This window comes from Centroberyx affinis, unplaced genomic scaffold (assembly GCF_046629955.1).
Source record: "Centroberyx affinis isolate AG114_WGS23_722 - 3 ecotype Tasmania unplaced genomic scaffold, CSIRO-AGI_Caff_v1 ptg001738l_1, whole genome shotgun sequence".
In the NCBI taxonomy this organism is placed as follows: domain Eukaryota; kingdom Metazoa; phylum Chordata; class Actinopteri; order Beryciformes; family Berycidae; genus Centroberyx; species Centroberyx affinis.
In genome coordinates, this window is record NW_027280142.1 from 251,786 (window position 1) to 262,290 (window position 10,505).

Here is a 10,505-nt window from a genome sequence, read left to right on the forward strand (position 1 = left end):
AGAGAAAAGACTCAACAATGCCTATCAGTTCGGCCACACAAACACACCCACTTATGCACAGAACCAGACTACAAACAGGCTAGCTGTAGGGCTGTGAAAGAAATATTGTGAGGTGAATAAGCCAGCTTTCCACTGCCTCCCACAGTGAACATCTGTGCTGCAATGCTGGAAATGGATGGAACAACAACAACATGTGGAACAATGACGTGCTGTAGCTAGTGGGTCAGGGCATGCTTTATGGGAAAAAGAACAATCACTGGCAGTCATCTGCAACTACAGACACAGTTATGTGGAGCTATGTTTAACTTGGATGTACCACAAGAGTAGTAGAAGCAGCAAACAAATGTCTCCTCTTTTCCATCTACACACACTCACTTTAATCCTTTAAAGAACGCTTGTCATAGCACAAACATTCCCATACATTTGCCTCAATCAACACATTTTGTCTTAAAAGTATCAGTAGAGCTTTTGAGTGAATGTATTTGCCTTGTTCGTCACACAAACTAGGATTACAGATTTAAACCAAGTGAATTCTTGGAAAGGTTTAGTACCATCATATGGCAGCTTTATTCAAGAAAACTCTATTTAAAGTATTCTTAGCTAGGGGGGCTAGGTCTCAAAAATCTGTCTCTGGGCAATAAATGGTCTATGACTGGAAAAAGCATATAGTTGTGTTAGCATGGAAGCCAGTTGAAAGCTAGAGAGAGGTCCCTTTTCTCAGGCCCAAGATAAAACCGTCTACTCTGTGTCTGTTCAGCTCTGATAGCTCTACCTGCTGCTGCCTCTCTGCGTGTCCCACAGGTTAGCTGTGGTATGGAACAGCCTAATCTCTGGGAGAGCCCTTTCTTTCAGCTGGTAGCGCTCTCTCTCCCTCCCATCTTTCCATCTGTTTCTCTCTCTCTCTCTTCCTCCCCCTTTCCATCTCTCTCCCCTTCCCACCTCCAGTGGGTATCTCTGGCACTGGCCACCGATCTCCCGTCCTGTCTCCACATGGCGAGCCAAGGATGGCAGGCAGACTGTGATAGTGAAACCAGTAAAGAGGATTGGACCGGCGGGTGGTGGGCGGTGGGTGTTGGCGGCTACACCTCCTTGTCCTCCTAGACAGGCTGTGCCAGTGCCCTGCTTGGCAAGGTGGCAAGGATGGTACTTCTTGTTATGGAAAGGGATGGATGATAATGGATGAGGGTTAACATGTAAAGGCTCTTTGTGGGTTTCAAAAATGTGGAAGCCATATTCAGAACCTCCAATTATGATAGCCAACAATAGCAACTCCACACTTGGCTCAACATTGCATAACATTAGCTTATTTCACATTTTTGCTAGATGTGAAAAAACCTTTTCAGACAAAAGAAAAGGGCTAAATGAAGGTGGCACAACCTTTCACAGCTTCTCTCAAGTTATGCTAGTTATGCATTAACGAGGTATATGCATGTGGAGATGTGGCTACAAAATTGGCATGTGAAAGAAAGCCAGAGAGCAGCCATTCAAGCCATGCTTAACAAAAGACAAGGAATCATATCTCAGTTCAGCATCCTATCACCACCTAGTCTGCACTCCTCCTGAGAAAAGGGAGTCAGTCACAGTGTTGGATGAAAGGATGTGATTCTATTTTTCTATATGAATAGATAAAGTATGGTGAGTATGAATATATTTTCTGTCTCTTTGCTGCTGGGCTATACAGTATAGGCAGTGCTCTCTTACGTAGAGCCCATTTATTTCCATTGAAGCAAGTCTGATTCTCTATTGAAAGCCAAAGGATTCAGCGCTCAACAACATACATGCTGCTTCCTTATCTTAGTTGGTGCAGTGAATGTACTTTTAGGGATTATTGGTCTGCCTTGGGATTACAGGTCATTTGAAAGAGCAGAACTGTGTAGGACTTTGAGTTTTTCTTTACTATGTGAGGAGTTTCCTGAATGCATCTGTCATTTATTATTAGCCCTTCAATGGCAGTCGTTGGACACTAGAACTAAAAAATATACATTTTAAAATCAATCTCATGTCTCTCAAATGGCTAGTCTTCAGACCATTTCTTATGTGTTCTGGTGGATATTTCTTATATATATATATGTATTTCACTTTTCCAGGCCATGACAGTGATAGGAAATAGCTGCCATATCTCAACAACTTGCTCTACCTACAACCCTGGTCCTCCAACAACAGCACAAGGGACCAAAAGCATGTAAGGAAACAAATATGCTTGAGCTCTGTGCTATTGTTAAAAGGCCAACACAGTCCACAAATTAGACTCATTTATTTATTAACATGTTGATGGGAAGGACATTTACTATAAATCCTTTAGAGTACTAAAAACCTGGAGAAAACAAGATAATTGCAAGCTGCAGTGCACTGCAAGACTGACGGCAAGTGGTGGGAAGTGAGAAAGCAAATCGTTTACAAAATCACATCACATTTAATTCCCATTCCCATGTGAATCAATTGGCATTCACTGTTTCAGAGAAGGTACCTTTGAAATTTATTGTGTTGCAGGTGTGGTACAAGTACGCACATGCACACACACACACACACACACACACACACACACACACACACAATTTATATACAAAACCTTTACCGGATATCTATTCATTACTTCACACACCTCTGGAATGGACAATTAGCTATTTGCAAAAATCTCTCCATATAAATTATAAGCCTCACATTTCATGCCGCCACTATTAGCATGCTGCAGGCGCAGACTCATTTAGTGTCATTAACAGAGCCTCTCTGAGTGCCATCTCCGCTGATAGGGTCAAATCCTCTAAATCCTTTTACGCCACATTAGCTAACTGCCTCATATCCCGCCGTGACATGCCACTCAGCTAAGCTTAGCATACCCTCCTCAATGTGTCAACCAGTACAGCTCAAAATGACAGTGATAGTCACGTTATTAATGGGGGCAATATTGTATGCTAGAGCTGATGGAAGCAAGCTTATAGTTTATCATAACCACACAGACTACAGTAACTGCAATGTGTCTACTGGACTCAAAACAGGCCACAGAGACAGCAGATGCAGAATTTCTTGCAGCATTTTCAGAATCAAATGCTTCCCTCTCAATGGTACAGCGGCTTGAAGTGCAAGGAAGTCAATGCCATGTTAATTTACTTTTCATTAAGCAGGGCAAACAGTGGTGTGAAGATCGAGCCTGGCAGCTACTATTTATGCATCATATATAACCACTGATGGCATTACTTATAATTATGTCTGCCTGCTACAGTTTCGCTGGCAAGTGAAAGAAAAAGAATAGAGGTCAGGAGACACTCTGACCCTCGACGAGAGAAAGTAAAGAATTAAGATCATGCTACTGCATTTGTTAGCTAGCTGCTAGACAGACTGTGTGTGTGTGCATGTCTGTCTGTGTCTGGGTGTACCCCGGTGTACAGTACATGTACAGTATGTGCTCACCAATGCATGCACATATGAATGTTAATATGCCTGTGTTTGTGTGTGTTTTTACACCCTGCTAGGAGCTTCTGGTGGCAGCATCTCCCTGCCTTGTGCACTGGGGAGCTGCCATCTGCTCCTCCAGTGGGAAAAGGGGAGTTTGGCATAGTGTCCAATTCATGACCTTACTCATTCTCTCAGCCGCCACTAACTCAGAGTCTGAGGCAGTTCACTCTTGTGACCAGAAGAGGGCGATCACATTCAATACAATCAGAACAACCAATGTTTCTGCCAAGTTCCATATTGTGACACTGATCTTTTCAGGTGTGAGCATATTCTCACACACACGCACACACACGCACGCACGCACGCATGTACGCACGCACGCACGCACACACACACACACACGCACACAGTATACACAGTATACACAGACCGGTATTCCCCTGATGGTGGGGCTGGGAGTAGTGGTCAAGCAATTCGAATTATTCTGTATGGGAGTGAACTTGTGAGGCATATGTGTTTGCAAGATAATTACAAGATGATAACTGTCTTTGATTGCTGTTGTGATTTGAATTTCCTTAGTTGCCATCTTAAGTTATGAGAGTTTGCTTGTTCAAGTGAGAAGTAATTGAATCATGTCAGCCACTCAATCCTTCAATGATTAAGACAAACGATTAAAAGCTGGAGCTCCCAAAGCTGTACTTGCAATATTATTTCTTTTCAAGCACTCCGACATTTTGTGATGATCCTTATAAATCAGTGTATGTATCTGAGTGTCAGATCATGGGCAGTGTTTTAGTTTAGATGTTTAAGAGGTTGATGGTTATTTGTCAAAGGTGCTACAGTGTGGGGACTAAGGTTTTGGCATGAAAATGGTCAAAACTAAAGATACTGAATATCAGCACAAATTATTGGCTATTGACAGTATCAATCCAAAAATACTGGGATCATTACCGGCCTTAAAAACACATATGGGTTGAACCCTAAAAGGGACCATTCCTGCATAGAGAGAGCCCACAAGTCTGATTCATTATTAGAGGGGGATCAGTCTGTCTGTCTGTCAGTCTGTCTATTTTTTCAGCCTTCCCTCTATTTAGCTCCTGTCTGTCAATACTTGACTATGAAAAAGTGTCCAAAGAGTATTCTGTCCATTCTGATTCCCACACTACACAGTGTTCATATTTGTTGAACCACAATGTGTTTCTGGCGTGAAATATGGTTCCAAATCCAAATGGAGTCCCCAGTCCAGACAGGCAATGAGAGAATTCCCATCAACACACCACGACGGACCTAAACATCCACGTTTCCAAATTCTAAACCATCCAGGTTGCTAGACTCTAGAGTCCAGGTTGCCAGATTTTAGGAGTCTTGGCTGTCAAATTCTGGACCATGGTGCCAAGTTTTAGACTACGAGCCTATGGGTTGCCAGATTTTTAGATGAGTAGTCTCTGGGTTGCCAGATTCTAGACCAAGACCCTGTTGGTTGCCAGATTATAGATTGGCAAATCTGTGGGCTGCCAGATTTAGATGAGAGAGGGGCTGTGCAAAGGACATCATCACATCATCTCAGCAACATTGTACAGACAGGCCAGTTTGTCAGAACACAGCTCAGTCAGCCAGACCTGAGCCCATCTGCTCCATAGGCTTACAGCACTGCCCTGGAAGACGCTCTGTGTGCGTATGTGTGTGTGTGTGTGTGTGTGTGTGTGTGTGATCAAGTGCTTGCTAACGAGCAAGTGTGTGATATGTGCAAAGAGTGAGAAAGGAAAGGGTCTGTGTGTGTTATGTGTAGGAAGAGCAGCAAAGAACACCAAACGTACTATTTAGACAGACTGCAGGTGAGGAGAAAGGGACAGAAGGAGGTGGGGAAAAAGGTGTGAGTTTCGACGGCAGCGAAAATGAAAGCAATCTAAAGGGAATGAGAACGTGTGAAAATGTGTACATGTGTTGTAAACTCATGCTCTAGAGGAAAAGAGGAGAATAGAGGAGGAAGGACAGGGAGGAAGAGACAAAGAGACAGAACGCAGTAGGAGGGGAGAAAGATAGCAAGCAAGAGGGAGAGCTTTGGAGAAAGAGAAAGAGGTCAAGAAAGCCAGAGGAAAAAAGATACATTGAGATGACATTTTGAGTACATTTTATAGCACATGGCATAGATAGAGCAAACACTGAAGTTTTTAGTTGAGAAGAGGTATCTAGGTGATGCTGGCAGGGGCTTTGTTGTGCGTCAGCTGGCGGTGTGTTCGATGTACAATGTGTGTATCCCTGCTAAGACGTGAGGGTGTAAATGGGAGTGGACGTGTGAGGCATATGTGTGTGCAAGACGTTAATTGCCTATGATTGCTTGTGTGATTTGAATTTCTTAGTTGCCATCTCTGTTTTAAGTTACGAGGGTTTGCTTGTTCAAGTGAGAAGTAATTGAATAATTTGTCAGTCACTGAATGCCTCTGAGTGCTGAGTGTTTCTGAGCGAAGACACACATGCACAAACACTCACTTGTATGTATGTGTGTCACGTAATTAATAATAAATAGTGTGTGTGTGTGCGTGCGTGTGTGTGTGCGTGTGTGTGTGTGAAGCAGGCTAACCTTGTCCTAATTACACTCTATCTGTTCCATCAGTGCTGTGCTCTGGCCTATTTTCACAGCTATAAATTTACCACTCTCCCCTCTGTTGTGATGGATGGCCCACTCATTTTAGCCCATCTCTGAAGACTGTGAGCCAGAAAGGAAGTCACTGAAAGACAGTGGCACCGCTTTACTGCCTATGATGGGGGTGGAACTTTTCCATGCCCTCAAAAACTATTTCAGTTTTTAAAGTTAGCACATTAAAGAGTACATTAACGTTTCACGATGAGGAGATTCTTCCGGTTGTATCTCTGCGGCATTCGCACAGTATTAAAAATATAGTGAATAAATGTATTTATTAATTAAAGAACATGTCAGCTGGAGGTTGCGAGAGCAAAACATCATGTTTTTTTAAAATAATAAATAGATGATGATTTTGGATACTGAGCGGTGTGAGTGTACCTCTTCTGGAGTTGTTGCAGATCACCCCGCCACTGGATTTTGTGATATACACAGAGGATTTGTGCATCTTTAGTCCTAAATAATCATAAAATGTTGACCGTGCGAGTCATTTTGTGCTGTTAAGTTATGAAACCTATGATTGATTTGGGTTCAAGGCCCCGTGTTGGCAAGCATCTGCCCTGCTGAAGTGTCCTTGAGCAAGACACTGAATCCCTACCAGCTCCCCGGATGCTGCTCTGTTGCAGATGCTGACCTCTATTCTCCCCGGAGGAGGGAAATGAAAAGACAATTTCCTCATGGAGATCAATAAAGCGTCACATTATTATTATTAAGCTTTTGTATTGCTCAAGTCAGCAAATATCGCAGCCAAATGAAAACCTTGTATCTCCACAACATCAACTTCTCTGAAACTGAGAAAAACTTACCTGATTTTCACATTAACAGCCCATATTTTCCCATTAATGCCCATAGTATTTTCCCATTAATGCCCATAGTATTTTGCATTAATGGCCATAACATTTTCCTAGTCATCCATAGTCTTTTTGAAATTATTCAATGGGTTTTGAATGGCTGAGAGGGCTAATGGGTCATGAAGCCTAATCAGTGCATCAACATTAAATTCAAGCTAAAAAATGGAAAAACATCAAAATCATAGTTATGGGGTCTTCAGGTGACAGCAGTGATAGCCAACTATGTTTTGCATAGGTATGAAAATATGAGTTGATCTTCTGTTGGGTTATTTCTTAATCTATTTTATAAACCACATCGTGATCAAACAGGGAAGCGCTGACTAAATGTTTGTTCTGGTTCAGGTTCAAAGCCATGTTTGAGTCCAAGTCAGCCCAACACAATGCATCAGTACAAACCAGAGCAACTGTGAGGGCGAAAATGAAACAGGGCAAAATGTTAACATCTAGTCAGAAAGCAATGTGCCGATATACACCATGTTGCTTCCTCTGCTTTTGACCTTCACCTCTCATTTGTGACTGGCAGCAGTTGTCATGGCCACGTTCCAACATAAACCACCCACTCCCTAACCCTTTGCCCTTGCTGATGTCCCTTTGTGGATCTGTTGGGACAAGCCTAGGTGTGAAGACGACCGTGTGGAAACTCCATTGAGCAAAACGCCTGGCAGAGTTAGAAATTTTTTTTTTATTCTGATAGACTGGCGGGTAAAATGCCCATGAACAACTTCAGCCACAATTTGTAAGAGCATGTTGACATTCGTAATAATTTCAACAGCAGCAAAATATTAAGCATTAAATCTGTAAACTAGGTCCACATCACCATGGCTAAAGTAGCTGCTGGTCCTATAACGTGCAGGGGAAACAAGGGTAGTGGGTTAGCTGCTTGAATTAGCACCACATTTGACGGGATCAAACACTAACCTCAACCTACATCCGATCTGAACCCAATATTAAGCTGAAGGACGCGGTGGCCAAACGTGGCCTTGTGCTACTTTACTTTGCATTTCAGAGGGTATTTTTATAGTTGGGAGTAAAATAGAGCTGGGCATCTCTCCCCGGGTGCCGCGCACAGCGAAGCACACAGGGAGGAGAGGGTTGTGGGCTACAGCTGTGGCCTCTATCTCTAGATCCAGGGCAAATCAGAAAGGCTAATGCAAACAGACATGGAGAGATGCAAGTACGCATGCGCACACACACAGACACAGACACACACACACACACACACACACACACACACACACACACACACACACACACACACACACACACACAGACACACACACAGACACACACACAAACATATAAACACATAGTTCTATTATATTAAGATGCTTGAATGCAAAGACACCATTCAGTCAACACATGCACAAAAAGCTCTCTCTCTCTCTCTCTCTCTCCCTCTCTCTCTCTCAAACACACGCACCCTCTCATCACACTTTCACACACAGCTTAAAGATCCACTTCAAAGGCTAAAAGATCCTGCCGTTATCTGAGGTAAGTTAAAGGCAGCGTCTAAGGCAGTCTAAAACCCTAGCTTTGCATATAAACCTTAGCTGTGCATTACTTGATATCATACTAAATACATTCACATTAAATTAGCACAACCAAATCTCTATCAAATGATGTGCTGTGGCAAACAACATAGACAGCATTATTAAAATTTTAATTTCATATTAGTATTCAGCTACTCCACCCTCAACTGAGGCATGCTTTTGTACTGAATGCACAACATAAAATAGAGATTGAATGAGGATGACCTCCAGGGGAAACTGCTTGAGAGAGCAGAGGTGCAGGGCATGGTTAAATGAAGGGGCAAGGGATGGTTTGATAATTTGGTTTGATGGTTTTCATAATGAGTGAACTTCTATAACTTCTGTAGTCATATTATTTTCTGTATGTTATTTTTGTGTTCTCTATAACATTGTGAAATTTTACAATTTTTTTAGGTGGAGGCCCACAATAAGCCCATTGGGTTTTCTGCCTCTCCCTGCACTGTATATTACTTGTTATCTTTGTCATTTGTGTATTTTTTTTAATTGTGCAAAAAATAAAACTAAAAACTAAAACTAAAACCTGGAAGCTTTAGCTCAGTAGCTCAGTATCAAAAGCTCTGTACAGTCTATGAGTTGCCGCATAGCATGTGTATGAGCTATGCGAGAAGTCACCCACAGCCTATTATGAACAAGCATGGCCATAAATCCCACCGGGATAAGCCTCCAACCTAACCCACTTCAAAATGCCCTTGGCCTGACCCACACCATCCATAGCTCAGTCTAACATATTCATACAGCCTTGACCCCACTGAGGAAGTAACAGTGCATTGCAATTTCCTGCTTTGAAAGGAAAGGGTGCAAGTCACTTCCTGTCTGGGTGCCTGGTGTGAGGAGCGACCATGTGACAGGGAGAGAGGACAGGGGTCCCCGCTTGGCGCCAAGTGGGTCAACCATGCATCCGTTCCTCACAATCCCCATGTGATGTCACAATAATACCCTAATGGCCGTCTGTCAACCTATCAACCCATCGGCTGCAAAGGGATGAGCCGTTGCCATGGCAACAGTTGTAAAGCCAGCAGGACAGGCAGAGACGGTGCATATATATAGTTTTATATCATGCTGAAGGTTGACATTTAGGAGGTGGGGGGAGATTTGAGCTATAGCCTGCTGGCTCTTGGTATCTGGTAGTGATAGCAGGAAAACTAGGTTATGGTATAGTCTAGACCAGCTGTAGTCCAAATGTCACTTTCATGTATAACGTATATATGTGTATAGATTTTATATTGAATATGTTCTATTTGTGTGGTGTAGACTCACAGATGCTTCATAAACTAGCTTACAAGCGCTGAACTGCAGTCTTGTTGTTGTTGTTGTTGTTGATGAATTCTCCAGAGAGCCTTCTCAGACACCAAAAGACAACTGATGTGATCAATATAACCAATCAAAACATATAAAAAGCCACTCCTCACTCCTTGTGTTCAGAGTGCCGTCTCACCCCATGGTGTTGTGAACATTATTTTAGACAGCATTAAATGAGCTTAACTCTTAACTCAGTCCTGGGCAACCTATATCAACTAAATTTGATATTTTCATGCTTATTTCGCTCAGTGAATCTAAAAGTCTGCCTACTCAGTAGCCTCCCACGGGTTTCCCTCCCCACCATGGTCTGAATATCACCACTGAGACTCATTACTTTCTTAAACTGCACTGAAGCAGGTAGTGTGGTTGTCATATGATTTTAGAGATGGGCAGGAAATTGAAATTGACATATGTAAAAAATTACAGTTGGCATGAGAGTTATTAATTTTTTACTTGCCATGTTGACATTGTGAGTAGGCTGGGTGTTTGCAGAGAGTTTACCTTAATATATTAGAAAATATCCATTTAACAAACGTTTTATTAGCGTGACTCATCTAAAAATCCACAGATGTGAGAAGTAAGAGCACATCCCGTCTCTGGGGGAAACTAAACCGTCATCTCTGCTTTCCAGGCACCATACTGCAAACAACCAAAGCCAGACAGGGTAGCTCACATCACAATTAAAATCTGTCTGTGTAAGGCAAATTACGGTCTAAGAGAAGCAGTAAATGGGATGAAATAATACCTTATCCTATGTATGTAGTGTAAGAG